At 47.4% G+C, this 21,454-nt stretch overlaps 1 pseudogene; it reads left to right on the top strand.

The window, feature by feature from the left end:
* The window catches only part of LOC125427780, a 127,875-nt pseudogene extending 106,818 nt beyond the window's left edge, over positions 1-21,057 (top strand).
* The last annotated feature ends 397 nt before the right edge of the window (positions 21,058-21,454 follow it).

Below are 21,454 nucleotides of genomic sequence, written 5' to 3'. Positions count from 1 at the left end.
TCTATGGGGATGCAGAAAGAGAGGGAGGTTTTTCTAAATCAACCACATACAAGCGAGGAACATAGCAATGTGCATGTGACAAGGGATAGTGTCTACAAAAGACTTGAGGGTAAAGCACATAAATCCCAGGTTAAGGACAGAGACAGAGTATACAGGTGTCTCTATGCTAATAGTAGAAGCATTCGACCTAAAATGGGGGAGCTAGAGTACAGAGTTTTGAAGGAGGACTTTGATATAGTGGGCATTACAGAGACATGGTGGAATGAGGAGAACCAGTGGGATGCTGTTATACCAGGCTACAGGCTCTATAGGAAGGATAGGACAGGGCGCATTGGGGGTGGAGTTGCCCTTTACATCAAAGAGAGCATAGTATCACATAAATAGACAATGCAAGGGGAGCTGGTTCCCCTACAGAATCACTGTGGATATCAATACCAGGTGTGAAGGACAGTTTAATATTAGGAATATATTATCGTCCCCCTGACCAAAGTGCACAAGAGGATTCTGAGATGGAAAAAGAAATTAGAGAGGCCAACAAAAACAAAAATGTAGTGGTAATGGGTGATTTTAACTATCCCCATATAAACTGCAAAAATGCATGTTCAGGTCATAGTAAGGAGAGAGCATTCCTGGATATGCTAAATGACTGTGGCTTAGAGCAGATGGTTGTGGAACCAACCAGGTGAGGTGATCCTAGATCTAATTCTATGTGTGGGACCCAGGACCTGGTGCAGGAAGTCCCAGTGTTGTTGAGCCGATAGGGAACAGCGACCACAATGCTGTCAGATTCAGTATCTCAGCATGCGAACAAGTGGCAACTACTAATGTAGTTACATTCGCCTTCAGAAAGGGAAATTTCTCAAAGATGAGAGGGATAGTGCGCAGGAAGCTGAAAGGGAAAATCAAGAGAGTCAAAACTGTCCAGGATGCTTGGAGGTTATTTAAAAACACAGTAATAAAGCTCAGCTGGAATGTGTTCCACAGGTTAGAAAAGGCAGCACCCAGTCCAAAAGAAAGCCATCATGGTTAACAAGAGAGGTTGAGGAAATTATCAGAAAAAAGAAAATGTCTTTTAGAAAATGGAAGTCCAGTTTGGCTGATGAAGAATATGAGAGGGAACACAAATGGTGGCAAAAGAGAAGCAAGTTAGCTGTAAGGGAGGCAAAAAAGGATTATGAGGAACGCATGGCCTTGAACATCAAGACCAGCAACAAACAGTTCTTCAAGTACATCAAAAGCAGGAAGCCAGCAAGGGAAGCGGTAGGCCCGTTAGATGACAAAGGAACAAAGGGTGTGCTAAAAGATGGCAGGGAGATTGCAGAGAAGCTGAATGAATTCTTTGCATGTGTCTTCACCCAAGAGGAGGTGAGGAAAATTCCTGCACCTGAACCAAGCTTCTTAGGAGGCGAATCCGAGGAACTAGCGAAGATAGTGGTAGACAAGGAAGAAGTTCTGGCAGCCATTGATAAACTAAATGTTACCAAATCCCCTGGCCCAGATTGCATTCACCCAAGAGTTCTTAAAGAGCTCAAGCATGAAATTGCTGATCTTCTCACTTTAATATGCAACTTATCCCTGAAATCAGGCTCCATCCCTGAAGTGTAAAGGATTCAATGGTGTTGATGAGCGGGTCAGCCGCCTGGCCTTGACTACATTCCACAGCCCGGGCGATGGGCCAGCTTCTCCGGCGGAGACCTTATCTCTGCGAGGGAGATGAGACCTCCGTTCCCATGGGAATCCGGGAGGGGGGATGGGATGGACAGAGTTATAACCTGTGCTTCTGGCGGGAGATCTTATTCCTGCCACTGCGTGTACGTGAGCTTTCTAGGATGTCTGAATAAACGGTCTTTTACACCCAAAAAGCCTTTTATTTCTGCTTCTATGGAATTCCTTACATTGTGGCAGGAATCTATTGTTCATCTATTTTCTTAGTGCAGTGGACCTCTGGTGTCTCGGCATGGAGAGGTTGAATGTTCCTGTGGAAGGTTCGGTAGCCCCCAAAGAGGGCTCCGAGCTCTCCCTTCTGGATTTAGAGGAACCGGCGGGAGAGCGGGTCTCGCTGGTGACTCTTTCCCGTCCTCGTATCAGCACGAGTCTTCCCTTACTCCGTTGGAACGAGGGACGAGAAGACGACCATGGGGACTTACCTGAGTCGTTTGGGGCGCTGTCTATGGATCGAGCGCCTGTGGATCGGGTATCTACCCGTTTTCGTATGGATTACAAACCTCAGATGCAACCTGTCACGGAGGAGACGGGCCTGACCACCTTTCATGCGGCAACACAGGAGTCCATTGAACGATTCCTGGACTCGTATTTTGGTGATGCTCCCAAAGATCCACCGTGGCATAGCACTGGGGCCCGTCCGAAGACCACCGGTGAAACTGGGACTATACCAGGGATTGGGAGGGGTATCCGCACCGTCTTCCGATCGGACCCCAGATCCCGGATCAGCGGCTGCACCTGAGATGCCCCGTGGAGCCACCGGTGGGCGCGACGCCCCATGCGTTCAGATGAAGAGGAGTCGGAGAAAGCCTGCACTCCCAGCCGGATCTATTCCCTCTCCCATCGAAAGAGGGCTGGGAAGAGGAAGTGGGCCGACATTCGCGTAGATGCCCAAGAAGCATGGGCCCGCGGAACGCCAGCTATGGGAAGAGGAACGAGAACAGCTGCAGAAAGAGCGTGAAAACCTGTAAAGAGACCGGGAACAGCAGCGCAAAGAAATCCAACTCAATTGGACCGTGCCAAAGACGCGCTGCAACGGCAATATGTGCAGAACCTATCAGTCCATGATAAAGTCCTGGAACACTCCAAACTGGACTTACAGCGTCAACGCATAAAAGCGTTCAGGCCTTTACGCACGCACAGCGAACTAACTGCAGCTGTTCAACGAGACGAATTGGCCAAATTGGAACGAGAGAAAGCAGCTTTGCATGCGCACCAGGATGCGCTGACACGCAAGGAGAGAGAGCTGGCTGCCTTGGAGAGGGAACTGAAGAAGCAGCAGAACAGGACAACCCAAGTTGGAGTCTACGCTGTCACTGGTACAGCCGGCGCCAGAGGGGCGACGCTGCTGGGTCCTGCCACCCTCCAAGGACCAGATCCCACCAGAACGCCAGCGGCACCAGCGTTGGTACCTCCACCTCCACCGATTCCGGCCCCCCCTGCGCAACCGCTGCCTCAACCTGCGCAACCTGCGCAACCGCGGGCGCCAAGGGCCGTGGAGAGGGGATATTACAGACCTCCAATACCTGCCCGTTTCGATGGGACCGCTTCCAAACTTCCCTACTTCATCTTGCAACTCGATGCCCACATGGAGGACTATGACGATTTATACCGGTCTGAGTGCGAAAAAATACGGGACATCGGCTCAGTCCTGGATGGGGCAGCAGCCGACTGGTTTGTGACTCTTTTGAACCTGCAAGATGAAGATACTCGCACGGTGCCCGCGTTCCTCCAAGCCTTAAGGGCTCGCTTCCAAGATCCGGGTGCTGAAAATGAAGCTATCCGCACCATCAAATCTATTCAGCAAGGCAACCGCTCGTTTGCAGAATTTGCCCGTGAATTTCGTGCGGCGGCTGCTCGACTCCCTCCTGAGTGGCCTGAGCGCATGAAATGTGAATACTTCTCGGATGCTGTTGACGGCAAGCTGCGTGAAACAGTGTTTTTAATTCGGATCCCCCGCACTATTGCTGATTGGATCGCATTGGGATCCCAGGTGGCGTCCCGTTTGGAGTACGCTCGTGCCGGAGGCCGCCCACGCCCAAAACCCACCACTGCGACCACCAAGCCAAGCCCAGCCGCCCCTACCGAGACCACCTCCGAGCGCCGTCGCCGGCTGGGATTGTGTCTTTACTGCGGAGGACCAGGTCATCTGGCCGCCAACTGCCCAAAAAAGCAGAAGCCAACCGCTCCGGCCGCGCGCACCCCATCTGCCAAGCCACCACGCAAATCCGGGCCGCCCCCAACAGGCTCGTCTAAGGCAGTTATCGAAGGCGACTCAGAGGAGGGGGAAGCAGCTGTTTGCCTTTCTTCAGCCCCCATGGACATGGGTTCGACTCCAGACGCGGTGAGTGAAGGCAGCGCTCCCATTACAATCCAAGCGTTTCTGGCCAACCCCGCTAAGCATACTCGTATTATAGCCTCAGCCCTTGTGGATTCGGGCTGCTCCCATTGCTTAATGCGGCCCCAGGTGGCGGAGGAGCTAGGTCTAGACCAAGTCCCCTGGCTAAGCCCATACCATTCACCCAAATGGACGGCAGTCCTCTCGGGAGCGAAGGACCGGCCCAGTTCAAAAACGCAACCGGTTCTCCTCCGCTGCGCCGACCATTGGGAGAAAATTAGTTTTATTCTGGCGCCAGTGGCCAAACACTCCATAGTTCTGGGCATGCCATGGTTGTTGTTGCATGAACCAAAATTCATTTGGAAAGAAAGGATCTTAGAATTCACTGACCCTCCCTGCGGTGAACACATGAATTGGGGGGGAAAACTCGGCTTCTCCTGACACACACCCCCCTGGCTTCATCAGCGATTGCTCCCCATTCTACCGGCATTCCCCCGGCTTACCAAGATTTAGCCAGAGTATTTAAGGAGCAAGAATGCGATCAGTTGCCACCCCATAGAGACACTGACTGCAAAATCGTTATACAGCCAGGGGCGGAACTGCCCAAAGAGAGAATCGACCGCATGGGACCCAATGAGGAGAAGGAACTTACGTGGCCTTCTTAGACAAGAACCTTGCCCGCGGGTTCATAATGCGGGCTACACAACACGCGCATGCTGATCCGATATTGTTTGTAAAAGAAAGATGGGTCTTTACGGCTCTGCACAGATTACCGAGGACTCAATGCAGTCTCCCTGTCCAATAAATACCCTTTGCCATTAATCAAGGATCTTTTAGACGCATTGGGCAAGGGACGCATCTTTACTAAGTTGGACTTGAGAGAAGCTTACTACAGGGTCAGAATTGCTGAAGGCTATGAACACTTGACTGCATTTAACACAAAGTTTGGACAGTTTGAATACTTAATAATGCCATTCGGGTTAAGTGGGGCCCCCGGAGCTTTTATGGCCCTTATCAACGAAGTTCTCCATGATTTATTGTACAAGGGAGTAGTGGTGTACTTAGATGACGTTTTAATTTATTCACAAACCATGGAGGAGCATGAAGCATTGGTTCGGGAAGTATTAAAACGTTTGCTCAACAACTCCCTCTTTGCCAATCTTTCCAAATGCTGTTTCCACCAAACCTCTATTGACTATTTGGGTTACCAGATCTCACCCGAGGGCCTACAATGGATCCTGCTAAAATTGATGCAGTCCTCCAATGGCCTGCCCCTACCAGCCGAAAAGAACTCCAATCTTTTCTAGGTTTTGCTAATTTCTATCGTGACTTTATACCCCAATTCGCTGAACTGACTCTCCCACTCACAGACCTCTTACGCACTAAGGGTAAAGATCCACTGACTGCCAAGCCCGGGGCCCCCCTTTCCTGGTCTGAAAAATGTCAGACAGCCTTTCAGCTTTTAAAATCTGCTTTTACTACCGAACCTATCCTGAAGCACCCTGACCCAGATCTCCCGTTTGTGGTTCACGTGGATGCCTCGGACAAAGCGCTTGGGGCAGCCCTGTTGCAGAGAAATAAAGATGATAGGCTGGTTCCGTGTGCTTATTTATCAAAGAAATTCTCCGGTGCTGAACTTAACTGGACTGTAGGGGATAAAGAAACTGCGGCCATCAAAGTAGCACTCTCCACTTGGCGCCACTGGCTGGAGGGGGCTAAACACCCCTTTCAGGTTTGGTTGGATCACAAGAACTTGGCCGCCCTCTCCACCCCCCTCAAGATGTCCGCGAAGCAACTTCGTTGGGCCGATTTCTTTTCTCGTTTCTCTTTCACGGTCCATTTTTTCCCCGGAAAAACCAATAAACTGGCTGATGCGCTTTGCCTACCCGGGGAGGGGGGTGGAGCTGCCTTCACGGGACATTCAAACGCACTCTGTTCTCTCCCCCTCCCAATTGGGGCTGGCTGTCACCCGATCTCAGACATCCGGCTTCCTCCTTCTCCATGCCCATTCCCAGCCTGGTCTCTCCTTTCCTCACGGAACTCGAGGAGGCAGGGCTGCAGCGAGCCTCCGGCGGAGGGAGGCGACTCCCAGGTGCGTTTGGAGAATGGCGTTGGGCGGCGGGGGGAATGTTGGTACGTGCCTCCCTCCGTAAGCAGGTTCTCGAGGCCTGTCATGATGCCCGCCGGCTGGACATTTTGGCTTTCTAAAAACTCTGCATCTGGCCCGCCGTCAGTGTCTGTGGCGCGCGATGCGCAAGGACATTGAGACGTATATTAAAGGTTGCTCTGTTTGTGCAGAAGCCACGAACGTTCCGAAACCCCATGGTCTGTTGAAACCTCTCGGTGGCCTCCCGCCCCTGGGAAGTCATCTCCATGGATTTTATTACAGATTTACCAGAAAGTCATGGCAACACGGTCTTGTGGGTGGTGGAGGACTTATTTTCTAAACAAGCCCATTTCATCCCATGTGCTTCCATCCCCTCCGCTCCTAAGTTAGCGCGTCTGTTCATTCAGCATGTTTACCCGTCCACACTCCGCCCGTTAAGGTGGTCTCCGACCGCTGACCCCAATTCATTTCAAAGTTCTGGAAAGCTTTTCTAGGGTTGTTAGGGGCCGCCCCGGCGGTTGCTCTACCACGTTCAAAGTGACGGTGAGTCAGAGAGAACGAACAGAACCCTAGAGCAGTATTTACGTTGTTACACCAACTACCACCAAGACAATTGGTGCGAAGCTAATTCCGTTTGCAGAATCGCCTATAATAATGCGGTTCATAGTAGTACAAAAAAACCTCCCCTTCAAATTGTATCCGTCGCTTCCTTCCGCCGTTGCCAGCAACTACTCAAGCGGATGCATTGGATCCTCCGGAGTTTCAGGCAGTTTGGATTTCTATCTCGGTCGAGGGGTGGAAAATGGTCCAGAACTGGCCTTAGCACAACAGGCTAAAGACTCCCAAAAGCTGCTTAGCGGATAAGCACCGCTCAGATTTCCCTGGCAGGGCGTGGAAACCTGGGTGTATTTGTCTACCAAAAAAAACTTCCTTCAGAGAGGCGTGCATAAATTTTCAAAACTAGGCCAAAAGATTCGTGAGGGACCTTTTTCAGATTACTAAAGTGATTAATGATGTCACTGCCCGCATTGGATTTGCCTTTAACTCTCTTAGTAATATCCATCCTGTCTCTCCATTCCAGTTTACTCTAAGGAGGCTCTGTTTCTGCTCGACAAGTCTGGCTTACGACTGCCGGAGAGACCCCCACCGACTATTATTGATGGCCGTACAAGACATTCTGGAAATTGACGTTTCATCCTGGACTCTCGCTTTAATCGCAAACGCTTACAATATTTAGGTCTCTTGGGTGGGGGTATTCCTCTGCAGTATAATCAATGGGTTTATTCCGAAAATGGGTTGACGCCCCATCCCTCATTTCTAAGCTTTCCACCAAGCTTTTCCGCGACAAACCTGGGGGGGGAGAGGTCTTTTTTTAAAGGGAGGCCAGAGTGTAAAGCGATTCAATGGTGTTGATGAGCGTTGGTCAGGCCGCCTGGCCTTGGACTACATCTCCACAGCCCGGGCGATGGGCCAGCTTCTCCGGCGGAGACCTTTGTATCTCAAGTGAGGAGATGAGACCTCCGTTCCCATGGGAATCCGGGAGGGGGGATGGGATGGACAGAGTTATAACCTGTGCTTCTGGCGGGAGATCTTATTCCTGCCACTGTGTGTACGTGAGCTTTCTAGGATGTCTGAATAAACGGTCTTTTACACCCAAAAAGCCTTTTATTTCTGCTTCTATGGAATTCCTTACATGAATACTGGAAGATGGCCAATGTCACACCAATCTTTAAGAAAGGATCTAGGGGGGACCCGGGAAATTACAGGCCAGTCAGTTTGACATCTGTTCCTGGTAAATTAGTAGAATCTATCATTAAAGATAAAATTATAAAACATGTAGAAAAGCAAGACCTACTGAGAAAGAGTCAGCATGGCTTTTGCAGAGGCAAATCCTGTCTTACAAACTTACTAGAGTTCTTTGAGGGTGTAAACAGGCATGTGGACAGGGGTAAACCAGTGGACATTGTCTACTTGGATTTCCAAAAGGCTTTTGACAAAGTTCCTCACCAGAGACTGTTGAGAAAACTCAGCAATGAAGGAATAAGAGGGGAAGTCCTCCTATGGATTAAAAACTGGTTGAGAAACAGGAAACAAAGAGTGGATGTAAATGGGAAGTTCTCACAATGGAGAGATGTCGAGAGTGGTGACCCCCAAGGATCCGTTTTGGGACCAGTGCTCTTTAACCTATTCATAAATGACCTGGAAGTAGGGGTGGGTAGCGTGGTGGCCAAGTTTGCAGATGATACCAAATTATGTAGGGTGGTGAGAACCACAAAGGATTGCAAAGAGCTCCAAGCGGACCTTGATAAATTAGGTGAGTGGGCTCAGAAATGGCAAATGCAGTTCAATGTAGCAAAATGTAGAGTGATGCACATAGGAGCAAAAAATCCAAACTTCACATACACGCTACAGGGGTCAGTGCTATCAGTCACAGACCAGGAAAGGGATTTAGGCGTCTTAGTTGATAGTTCCATGGGAATGTCAACTCAATGCATGGCAGCTGTAAAAAAGGCAAACTCTATGCTGGGGATCCTTAGAAAAGGAATTGATAATAAAACTGCAAAGATTGTCATGCCCTTATATAAAGCAGTGGTGCGACCGCACTTGGAGTACTGTGTCCAGTTCTGGTCGCCGCATCTCAAAAAGGATATTGAGGAGATAGAAAAAGTGCAGAGAAGGGCAACAAGGATGATTGAGGGACTGGAGCACCTTCCCTATGAGGAGAGGCTGCAGCGTTTGGGACTCTTTAGTTTGGAGAGGAGGCGGCTGAGGGGGGATATGATTGAAGTCTACAAAATTATGCATGGGGTAGAAAATGTTGACAGAGAGAAATGTTTCTCTCTTTCTCACAATACTAGAACCAGGGGGCATTCATTGAAAATGCTGGGGGGAAGAATTAGGACTAATAAAAGGAAACACTTCTTCACGCAACGTGTGATTGGTGTTTGGAATATGCTGCCACAGGAGGTGGTGATGGCCACTAACCTGGATAGCTTTAAAAGGGGCTTGGACAGATTTATGGAGGAGAAGTCGATTTATGGCTACCAATCTTGATCCTCTTTGATCTTTGATTGCAAATGCCTTAACAAACCAGGTGATCGGGAGCAACAGCCGCAGAAGGCCATTGCGTTCACATCCTACATGTGAGCTCCCAAAGGCACCTGGTGGGCCACTGCGAGTAGCAGAGAGCTGGACTAGATGGACTTTGGTCTGATCCAGCTGGCTTGTTCTTATGGTACCCGGATTGTTTCCATGGACTCCAGTCACTACCTGAATGGGTGAAAGGCACACATATGACTGGGGGAAAGGAAAACAGGTTCCTTTATAATGACTGCAACCTGTTAGACACATACTCTGCAGAATCCACCTGTGTACCCTGTTGGGCTCTAAGAAAATCTGCCCACAACCTGCACAGAATGGCAGGTGGGCAGATTCTCCCTGGCAGTGGATGGCATGGAATTTAAAGTGAATGGGGGGAAGAAAGGGAAACAAAGCATTTCCTGCCTCTTGTGTTCTCACGGGAGTGCCTCCAACCTGGGATTGTGCAAAATGATTGCTGGTTTTGCAATTGTCAAAAATCCTGGGTTGAGGGGAATAAAATGAGACAAACTCATTTTGGGAAAGGAGCCTGTGCACACTCCCCACCCCCCAAAACCCCCAGTTTATATAGCATCCCATTATATTTGTCCTGTGCAGAATCTACTTTTGTCACTTTTCTGAAGGAAACTGTGCCAAGCCTTTCAGAAAATAATCCTTGTACAAATAATAAAGATACTTTTCAAGGCTGCTAAAACCTTGATACTTTGTGTTGTACACATTGCATAGAGATTGACACAGATTTTCCAACATTTTGATTTTAATTTAATAAGGTCATGATTGACTCTAAATTTGATCAGAATAGCTGCATTATGGGGAAAGGATGTTATATCATTTCCTTCCATGTTGATTTCCTGAGCTGTTATATCATTTCCTTCCATGTTGATTTCCTGAGCTGTTATATCATTTCCTTCCATGTTGATTTTCTGCCTGCTAGAGCTGCTGTTAGATTCTCATACTTTTCCATCATGGGTTTCTCAGAAACTTGGACAACATTTTAATAGGGAAATTGGTAATGTGTCAAACAGTTTTTATGCCCGCTCCTGTCAACTTTGTAGCCCGCATAAGACTGTACATTATGGCAAACAAAATATTGGGAGACACAACACAAATCTCTGGTTTATTAGCATAGTTTGGCCCACAATCTGAGAACTACACGGCAGCATAGCCATTGGTGGTGAACAGGGCTCCACATCTGGATAATAATTACCAGTTTTTGCAAAGAAAAAAGCTTTGTTGGTAAAATGTCGATGAGGAAGAGCAAATTGCTTCTTTGGGTCAATAGCGAAATATCAATCAACTTCTAAATGTTGATGCTTTTGTGACTGGCTCTGTGATTGCCAAGTGTGCACTCTCATATATATACACTACAGTAGTTAATAGGAAATCAGGCTTCTCATAAAGTAAATTCATGGCTTTCTTGATTCCTTTCACCCTAACCACCTGTGCTTAGAAATTTTGTTCAACCTCTGTTTCTTCAGGGCTGAAAGAACCTCAGAATGGGTGGGCATCATTCCATTGTTCTTTCAGCTCACAGTTTCTATATCATCAACTTTCCCTAGAAAGGAATGTGTGAATGAACTTGTAAGAACACCTCCAAGAATGGCAAAGTGATTGATCAGATTTCTTTCTCACAGAATCTGAAAAGTTTTTCCATCAATCACTAAAAACATTATGTAGGTCCTAACATAGCAGATGATTTACAATGCAGTCCATTCAGAGTTACTTCCATCTAAGCTCATTGATTTCAATGGACGGAGACTGGAGTAACTCTGTATAGGATTACTGTAAAGGATTCAATGGTGTTGATGGTGAAGTAACCTTGAGTGCATTCCACAGCCCGGGCGATGGGCCAGATGCATCGGCGGAGACTTTATCTTTGCGCGGGAGATGAAGCCTCTGTTCCCATGGGAAGCAGGAAGGGGGGATGGGGTGACTGGTATTATAACCTGTGCTTCTGGCGGGAAGTGTCATTCCTGCCACTGCGTGTACTTGAGCTTTCTAAGATGTCTTAATAAATGGACTTTACTCCCAAAGCCTTTTATTTCTGCGTCTATGGAATTCCTTACATTGTGGCAGGAATCCTAATTCATCTATATTCCTGTGCAGTGGACCTCTTGTCTTGCGATGGAGAGGTTGAATTTTACTGCGGAAGGTGCGGTAGCCCCCAAAGAGGGCTCCGACCTTTCCCTTCTGGATCTGGAGGAACCAGCAGGAGAACGGGCCTCGCTGGTGGCTCTTTCCCGCCCTCGTGATCAGCACGAGTCTTCCTTTACTCCGTTGGAACGAGGGACGTGACGACGACCATGGGGACTTACATGAGTCGTTTGGGGCGCTGTCCATGGATCGAGCGCCTGTGGATCGGATCTCTACCGTTTGCGTGTGGATTACAAACCTCAGATGCAACCTGTCATGGAGGAGACGTGCCTGACCACCTTTCATGCGGCAACCCAGCAGTCCATTGAACGATTCCTGGACTCGTATTTTGGTGATGCTCCCAACGAACCACCGTGGCACAGCACTGGGGCCCGCCCAAAGGACACCGGGACTAAACCTGGAATTGGGAGGGGTATCCGCATCGGCTTCCCAATCGGGACCCTAATCCCGGCCAGCAACCGCACCGGAGGTGCCTCGGGAGCCACCGGTGGCTCACGGGCGACTACGGTGCCTCCGATGCCTCGCTTCCAGACGCACGAAGAGTCCGAGGAAAGTTTGCCTTCCCAGCCGGACCGGTTTCCTCTCCCATCGAGAGAGGACTGGGATGAGGAAGTGGGACGACTGCGAGATGCCCAAGCGGCATGGAACCGTGAACGCGCCAGCTATGGGAGGAGGAACGGGCACAGTTGCAGCAAGAGCGCGAAAACCTGCAGAGGGACCGGGAACAGCAACGCAAGGAAGTCCAGCTGAAGTTGGACCGTGCCAAAGACGCGCTCCAACGACAATATGCCCAGAATCGGTCAGTCCATGATAAAGTCCTGGAACATTCCAGACTGGATTTACAACGCGGTAACGCGAAAGCGTTCAGGCTCTCGCGACGCAAAGTGAGGCGCTCACTGAAGCCCTTAAACGGGACGAACTGGCTAAATTGGAACGAGAAAAAGCTGCTTTGCATGCGCACCAGGATGCATTGGCTCGCAAGGAGAGGGATCTGGCTGCGCTGGAGAGGGAACTAAGGAGGCAGCAGACCGGGAGGACCCAAGTTGGAGTCTATGCTGTTACTGATCATGCCGGTGCCAGGGGGGCCACGTACTTGGGTCCTGCCACCCAAACGCCAGCGGCACCGCCAGCGCCCCCGATTCCGGCCCCCCCCGTACAACAGCTGCCTGCCCAACCTGCTCAACCCGTGCAACCACCTCCCCAGCAGGCGCCAAGAGCCGTCGAACGGGGCTACTATCGGCCTCCGATACCAGCCCGTTTTGATGGGACCGCTTCCAAACTTCCCTACTTCATCTTGCAACTCAATGCCCACTTGGAAGACTATGATGATCTATACCGGTCTGAACGCGAAAAAATACGGGACATCGGCTCAGTCCTGGATGGGGCAGCAGCCGACTGGTTCGTGACTGTGCTGGATTTGCAGGACCACTACTGTGTCCACCAAATCAAGCCCAGCCGCTCCTACCGAAACCACCTCTGAACGCCGTCGCCGACTTGGGTTGTGCCTTTACTGCGGAGGGCCAGGTCATCTAGCCGCCAACTGTCCCAAGAAGCAAAAACCAACCGCTCCAGCTCCGCGTACTCCGTCGGCCAAACCACCACGCAGGTCAGGGCCGCCTCCCACTGGCTCGTCTAAAGCGGTGACCGAAGGCGACCCAGAGGAGGGGGAAGCAGCTGTCTGTCTTTCTTCAGCCCCCATGGACATGGGCCCGACTCCTGACGCGGTGAGTGAAGGCAGCGCTCCCATTACTGTTCAAGCATTTCTGGCCAACCCCGCTAAACACACTCGCATTATAGCCTCGGCCCTTGTGGATTCCGGCTGCTCCCACTGTTTAATGCGGCCCCAGGTGGCAGAGGAGCTCGGTTTAGACCGAATTCCCCTGGCTAAGCCCATACCATTCACCCAAATGGACGGCAGCCCCCTCGGAAACGAAGGACCGGCCCAGTACAAAACACAGCCGGTTCTCCTCCGTGCGCCGACCATTGGGAGAAAATTAGTTTCATTTTGGCGCCAGTGGCCAAACACTCCATAGTTTTGGGCATGCCTTGGTTATTGTTACATGAACCAAAATTCATTTGGAAGGAGAGGATCCTAGAATTCACTGACCCTCCCTGTGGTGAACACATGAACTGGGAAGAAAACCCAACGCCTCCTGACACCCCCCCCTCTCTGGCTTCCTCAGTGCGATTGCTCCCGATTCTATTGGCATCCCACCTGCATATCAGGATCTAGCCAGAGTTTTTCAGGAGCAGGAATGCGATCAGTTGCCCCCCCACAGAGACACTGACTGTAAAATTGTCATACAACCAGGGGCACAACTACCCAAGGGTAGAATCTACCGCATGAGTCCCAATGAGGAGAAGGAACTTCGTGCCTTCTTAGATAAGAACCTTGCTCGCGGTTTCATCTGACGGGCTACCAAACACACAGCCGCTGCTCCCGTTTTGGTTGTCAAAAGAAAGATGGGTCTTTACGGCTTTGCACAGATTATCGAGGTCTCAATGCGGTCTCCCTGTCCAATAAATATCCTTTGCCCTTGATCAAGGACCTTTTAGATGCACTCGGCAAAGGACGCATTTTTACTAAATTGGACTTGAGAGAAGCTTACTACAGAGTCAGAATTGCTGAAGGATATGAACACCTGACTGCGTTTAACACAAAGTTTGGACAGTTTGAATATTTAATAATGCCATTCGGGTTAAGTGGGGCCCCCGGAGCTTTCATGGCCCTTATCAACGAAGTTCTCCATGATTTACTGTACAAGGGAGTGGTTGTATACTTAGATGACGTTTTAATTTACTCGCAAACTATAGAAGAGCATGAAATATTGGTTCAATTGGTTCTGCGTCTATGGAATTCCTTACAATTACACTGTAAGACATATAATTAACGTAAATGGTTCCAGTTGGTCTCAGTGTAAATATTTACGTAATTCAATTGAAACTTCTACATAATATTTTGTGAAGTCCTGCACTCACTGCTGACAATACCTAAACTGAATAAGCACTGAAGACTCCCACACCTGCAATGCAATTCTAAGCAGAGTTACAAACGTCTAAGCCCATTTACTTCAAGGGTGTAACTTTATTTGGGACTGCATGGTTGGAAAATTGGATTTAGGGTAGGGTTGCCCCCAACTTCCAGGTGTGGTCTGAAGACCTCCCAGAATTATAACTGATCTCCAGATGACAGAGATCACTTCCTCTTGAGAAAATGGATGCTTTGGAAGGCGGAATCAATAGCAAGATGCCCCACTGCTGTCCCTCCACTCCCCATACCGTACTATCCCCATGTTCTACCCCAAGGAATTTCCCAACCTGAAGCTGGCAACCCTAATTAGGGACACCAGGAGTTTTGCCATGAATGAATTCTCCAAGTGAACTCAAAAATAGCAGATTGGGTGACCTGTTGCAAAACTAATTAATTAGCACAAATTTGCCTGGAGAAAACAGCACTTGCAGCTGAAGACAGCTGATCTACTTTGCCATTGCAAAGGTGCAAATAAAACAAGCAACAAATCACAAAAACTGGTGGAATGGGTCTGAAAGTAGAGAGTGCCTGAAAATAGAGAGAGCAGCAATACTCTTTCCAAGAAGTAAATCACATTGAATAAAATGGGATTTATTTCTGAGTAAACAAGCTTAAGACTGCACTCTCTGGAATCACAACCCCAGTCTAGAATGACAATCCCTATAGTTGGAATTGATGCTTTTCCGGGTTGTTGGGTTTTTTTGCCTGCTTGGCCACAATAAACCTGGTGCAAATCCCCTTTAATTTAATTAGTTTGTCCCAAGAAGGCTTCTATCCTCATTGTACATGTGGAGACTGTGTTAAACTCATTCCTATGGTTTCTTGAGAGTTGTTTTAGATTAAGTGTAACCCTTACTCCACTTGGAGGGGGCGCTAAAGAGTTGGGATATTCCTTGTAAGGGTCTGTTACTCCAGTCAGCAAACAAGGCTCAGGAAAGTTTAAAGAGTTTATTTGAATTGTGTCAACCCGAAGTTCAGAAAGTTAAAGCTACCGCTTTGCTCAACCCATAGTTGAGTATAAACTTACAGTTTATACCTGTAAGTTGCAACATTGCTCAACCCATAGTTCCCCCTCCCTCATATTCCCGAAACATCGCATAAGAATAGATGGTGAGAACAGAGTCATTGTTGTGAGACAGTCGATTCCCTCCTACGGGAAATTGCAGACAAGGGGGAACGGTTAAGCACTATTCACTCATTGCATGCAGAAGAATGGAAACCTTCTCAGCCTCGGGCAGAGATAAGGGCAAGGCCAGCTGTGGCCTTGGAGCAGACGTACGAGATGCCAGGCCGAGTATGCTGCAGGCCTGACATTCTGCTCCCCTTAAGTATATACATTTAGTCACCTCGTAGATCTATCATAGGTTAATATCCTGGTCATTTTGTTGTTAAACCTTCCTAACACAGAGGCCATTTTCCATACTGTAAGTTGTTTGCATTAAACCATCTAATCTTTTTTCTTCTAATCAACTATAGACAATTCAGACTCTAACAACCTGTGAAGTTAGGGTTTCTCACCCAATATGCATCACTTTATGCTCACACTGAATCTCATTTGCCATGTTGTTATTCATTCACTTAACAGTGTACAATTTGATAATCATACACTGCACCTTAATAGTAATCTATGGTTTCTGAGGTTTGATACCACACCACACATCTTCAGAAAGCTATGTTCAAGACATAAGCAAAGCTAGAGTGAAGGTTTGAAAATTAGGAATTGCACAAATCAGACAGATCTGTCAACTGTCTAATGGCTAAACTGGAAATTGTTGAATCTATTATATTCTGCTTTTAGGAGACCTACCATGCATTAGACACAACATTAGAAATATTAGACAAAACAGTGGGGCAAAATTTACCTTTCCCTTGCACAATATCTGTTTTCATTGTTGACATTAGACTGACAACTTCTTTTAGTTTGCTGCCTGAAACATGAAGACTATTTCTCCCAGCAGTGAAGTCAGAATATAATGCTTCAGCAAATCAAATCAGTCACAATAGGCAGAGCTCTCCACCACAATTTGATAACATCAACCAATTCAAACTACAAAATATCTGCTAACAAGTCAGCAACAGGAAGCAGTTGAGACATTCAAAGAAAAACAGACTGAAGTGCAGCACGTTTTTCATTAAAAGTGCAATCCATTTTTTTAACCTGACTTTTTTGGTGACATTTCTCTAACAAAAACAAAACAAAGCTTTGTTTAAAAAATGGAAAAATATACTTATTAAATCATAACCAGAAATTGACCTTTTTAACCGTACTTTGCAGATTCCTTCAACAACAGCCTCTTTAGAAGATATTTCTTAAAAGAAGCTTTAAAAAATGTTATTATTTCAAAATCTAATAACAACAGGTATGGCACCTGTTTTGAACTTTTAACCACTTATAATGGGAATATTTTCAGAGCTATTAAACCTTTCACTGTACATTTGCTATTATATATTTATAATATACTAGAGGGGCCCGGCCACGCGTTGCTGTGGCTTATTGTGGTGAAATGGGAAAGGAACAGTAGGAGCAAATCAATTGCAGAGGCCAGCAGTACGTGCTCATGGAAACGTGCAGGCTGATACTGTACGATGTCATTGATGTGTGTGACTGCATCCTCCCTCACTTCTCTTCCCTTGCATGGCACCCCTCCCCCTACCTATCTCCCCTTTCCCTTTGCTAGAGTGGGTGGGTCATATCCAGATGCTGGGCCCCCTCCCTCCCCTCCCTTGCATGCCACCCCTCACTCTCTCCCCTCCCTAACTTCTGTTCCCTTGCATGCTTCCCCCTCCGTCCCTTCCCTCCCCCGCTGCTGAATGTGTATGAGAGTAGGTGTGTTGTGTGGTAGTAGTGGGTGAAGTACAGAGAGTGAAAGGTACCTGCGAGTGAGGGGAGGAACTCCACCCGACGTCTCACATGGCAACGTGTGTATGTGTTTCACGTCCACTGGAGTTATTGCCTATGTACTGTTTTCACTGGTCATATCTGGCCATCTGAGTGAACATTCTAAGGGCACGAACATTCTAAGGGTGACAGTTACACACAGGCAGCTTCATGGCCTGGTGTGCCAGGAAAAAGATGTTTTACCTGGCTCAGGTGTGTTGTCTGACAGCGGGAGGTACGTAAGAACACAGTTGGGGAAATAAGTAAGTGTCTGTGAAATTTTCAGAGCGTTTGGGCCAGCAGGTGCGGGGTTATTCTCGAAGCAACAAAAGCATGGTTCCATTTTTATATATATAGATAGTAGACTATATAATTGTGGAAGGGATTTAACTTACATTAATAACAGAAGAAGTAGCTCTTTCCATTGGCCCCAGGTAAAATGTTTTGAAAAGATGCTATCTCAAAGGCTTGGCTGTCATTCTTTTAAAAGCTAAAGCTTAGATCTTGTACAAGTAATGCAAAAGGCAAAATGACTTGAAAACAGGTTGTGTTGAAGTCTGTTGGCCTGACTCCCATGCCAAATCTCCACTAACTGGAGGCATTTCCATCAGTGAAACAGCACTTCCTCATCTCTGCCCCCACCTGCAGCAGACCAAAATGACCCCCCCCCCCAATGGAGACACACAGGAAAAGGAAATAGGGAATGAAGACCCAAAGGAGCATACAGGGATAGTCAGAGATTTGCTGTAGGAAGGGACATTGGTGAAGATTGCCCATCCCTTTAGTTAATAGAAATTCACTGTAGGATCCAGGAAAATATAATCTTAATACAGACAGCCACCTTGTGCCATGCTAATTAAGTTGTTTGAAGTTGAAAGTATCCCATGGACAATTCAACAAGACACATGTCACATAACTCCCCAATCATTACCAGTGATGAAGGGAGGGGAAACTGCACCCAGGACATGAACTGTCCACACGTCCTCTCCCGTCCCCTCCCCCCTGCCCCGAAACACCCCGACATGCCCCACCCCACCCCGCCCTGACACATGATTGCAATGGCAGCACCCGGGGCAAGCCGACCAGATGTCCCCATTGCAGCTCCACCTCTGATCATTGCTCATTTAAAACGCACATACTCTGCCACCCATTCATTACAGATCTGCTAGATTCGAGTCTAGTTGCACTTTAGACACCAAGAATGAGCTTTTTCAGGGAATGAGCTTTCAAGAGTCAAGGCTCCCTCTGTCAGATAATGGTGGGAGAAGTGTTGCAAAAAAGGAACTATGGGTGGATAGGTGCAATGTGCATTGTAGTCAGCTTGATTAGAGCAGAGAGGGATTGCTTGTGGGCAGAAAATTGACATCTGGAATGAGATAAGAATTCTGTGTCCTTATACAGCCCTGAGGGAAGGGGTCCATTGTTCTAAACTTGTGAATGCATTTAAATGCAACAATCTCAGGTTGTAATCTCCCTTTGAGGCTTCTCTGTTTGAGGACTGCTACTATTAGGTCAGCAATTGAATGAACTTGGAAGATTAATATGTTCTCCCTTTGGTTTTTAACATCAGATTTATATCAATTTATTATGTGGCATAGGGACTGACCTGTTTGTCCAATACAGAGGAATGGATGAGCATTCTTTGTTGGCCTAGCTCACAGTGGAAGGACTAGGTGCCAACTCTCCCTTGCTAGAAAACTCAGGAGGTAAGTGCTTGCAGTGTAAAAAAAAACCACATTCAGACAGCAGGTCTCATTCCAACAGGAAGGCTTTATCTTTTGTTTCACACAGGAACAAAATAACAACGCTTATACTCATCGAATAACTATCCACTCTCTACTCTGACAACAATCCAAACCCATACCCGAAGGCAAAGTACTGAAGTGGATATGCAGTCTTCTTATATAGTTTTGTCCAGCCAATCACTAGCTAGATGATCTCATCCTCTTGGACTCTGACCTTTACAATTTCTGCTGACTGTTACATTCCAGTCATTCCAGACCAGCATATAACCACCTTGCAATTTTCAATGTCCTGACATTGTTGACATTTGATGGCATATATAACACTGCAAAATGAACAAGTGAATGAACCCCAGGTGATATGTCAATACCATTAGTAATAGTTATTACTATTGCTAATTACCCAGAAGTATTTTGCCACTTACATTTGAAGGAAAAACAATAAATTCTTGCACAATTATTCAAAGCCAGTATAGAGCAGAGGCACTTTGCATTTCACTGAGAAAGGTCCTAGATCAGGGGTAGGGAACCTGCGGCTCTCCAGATGTTCAGGAACTACAATTCCCATCAGCCTCTGTCAGCATGGCCAATTGGCCATGCTGGTAGGGGCTGATGGGAATTGTAGTTCCTGAACATCTGGAGAGCCGCAGGTTCCCTACCCCTGTCCTAGATGAAGCTAATAGAAAGCATTTGTTCAGCGTTTCCTTTGTAGTACAGTTTTGGACATCCTTTTTTGGAATTCACTAGAATTATGTACTACTACCTTTAAAAGTAGTGATCACAATGTAATATTAATAGTCATTGGCCATTATTTAGGGGAGAAAGAATCATAAGTAATGGCTATACATAGCTTGATCTGGAGTTTTTGATCCCTGCTGCAGTCTTCCAGCCCTTGTGTCTCATAGATTACTGGATCTTCCAAGCTCATCTATCTTGCTTAGTAATTCCATGCGTACCATGAAATTGGCACATCTGCTGTATGGTCCACTTCCAGTCTGATATGGAAATGCCAGATCAAGTACACAACCAGACCCACTGACATAAAAAAGCATAAAATCAGGCCAAGATCACACAGGTGTTATCCATGTGCATGGAATCGGAGGGGGCCATAAGAAGTGCTTCCAAGTGGTTTATTTCTGAAGGATGCACTATCAAGAAGGGAAAGTGCCTGAATCATTTGAGGAGAAAATGATACAGATCTGATATGATCCATGCAGATCAGCTGACATGGTGTCAGGCCTGTGCCTGATAGCTGAGGGATGGTGGGCATTTGCAAGGGGAACTGTGCTTCTTTAATCTCTGCAGGTGTCCAGCACTCACCCTCTCCTTTGCAGGCACTCACCCTCTCCTTTGCAGGCACTCACCCTCTCCTTTGCAGGCACTCACCCTCTCCTTTGCTAGCAGCCTTGGTAGCCCGGAAAGCCCAAAGTGTGAATTGTTCCCAGGCTTGTAGTGCTTTGTAGTGGGAATTAGGATAACTGTTTGGCTACGGGGGCGAGCAACCTTGGGGAATATAGGCTGTAGTTTTGAGCAGGAATCTTCAGATTCGTCTTTGCTTATATTTACCTTTCGAATTGAAATAAAGACTTTAGAGCAAATCTATAGTTTCTATTATTTCCAGACTCAGGGTCTGACATATAGATCTGGAGACTGGAAAGAATCAGAAATGCTGGATCATTGCAAAAGAAAACATGAAAGCTGGTGACATCATCAAAACTTCAAAGCATATAGGCAGGATGGTAGTCTTGGCTAATGACGGGGATGCATATTTAATTGGGGCTCTGCCAATAGGAACCTTGGTCAACAACTTGGAGAGTCATCTGGAAAAGGAACATAATACATTTGAACAGCAGGAAACTGTGGTGTATTACTAAGAAAGGAACAGCCATAATATACTTGCCTTCCAAAAAACAGATACAAGTGCTGGAAACTTATGTGGCTACAGTGGGACACAATTCCATTGTTGGTCACAATAATCTGGACTAAACCAGTGGTTAAGAAAGCATCCATGAAGTGGCTTGTGGCACTGCAAAAGGGGCTGAGCAGGAGGGAAGACCAGCACTTCCTCCCTTGAAGAGCAGGATGGAATGTAAACTTGCCAACAGCAGATGCCTGTGGTTGATTTGGAGCTATCATTCTTGTATCGGTGGCATCCTAGGTTACTGTTAACAAAAATCTACACTTTATGAAGTGGCAAATCAAAATGAAAAACATTATAACATTAACTTTGCTAAAAATAAAAAGGACAGGCAGTGCAATCCAGACCGGAGGGGGGGGGGCAGAATGGGCTGTGAAAATGGTGTATGCCAATGTGTTTGCCCACCCCACCATGGAAAGGGCAAACAAAGAGGTGGGCGGCCACAACAAAGCTCTGCAGTGTCCC

This window comes from Sphaerodactylus townsendi, linkage group LG03 (assembly GCF_021028975.2).
Source record: "Sphaerodactylus townsendi isolate TG3544 linkage group LG03, MPM_Stown_v2.3, whole genome shotgun sequence".
Lineage (NCBI taxonomy): Eukaryota > Metazoa > Chordata > Lepidosauria > Squamata > Sphaerodactylidae > Sphaerodactylus > Sphaerodactylus townsendi.
The sequence above is the reverse complement of the archived record's forward strand: the minus strand, read 5'-3'. Positions and strand labels throughout refer to the sequence as shown.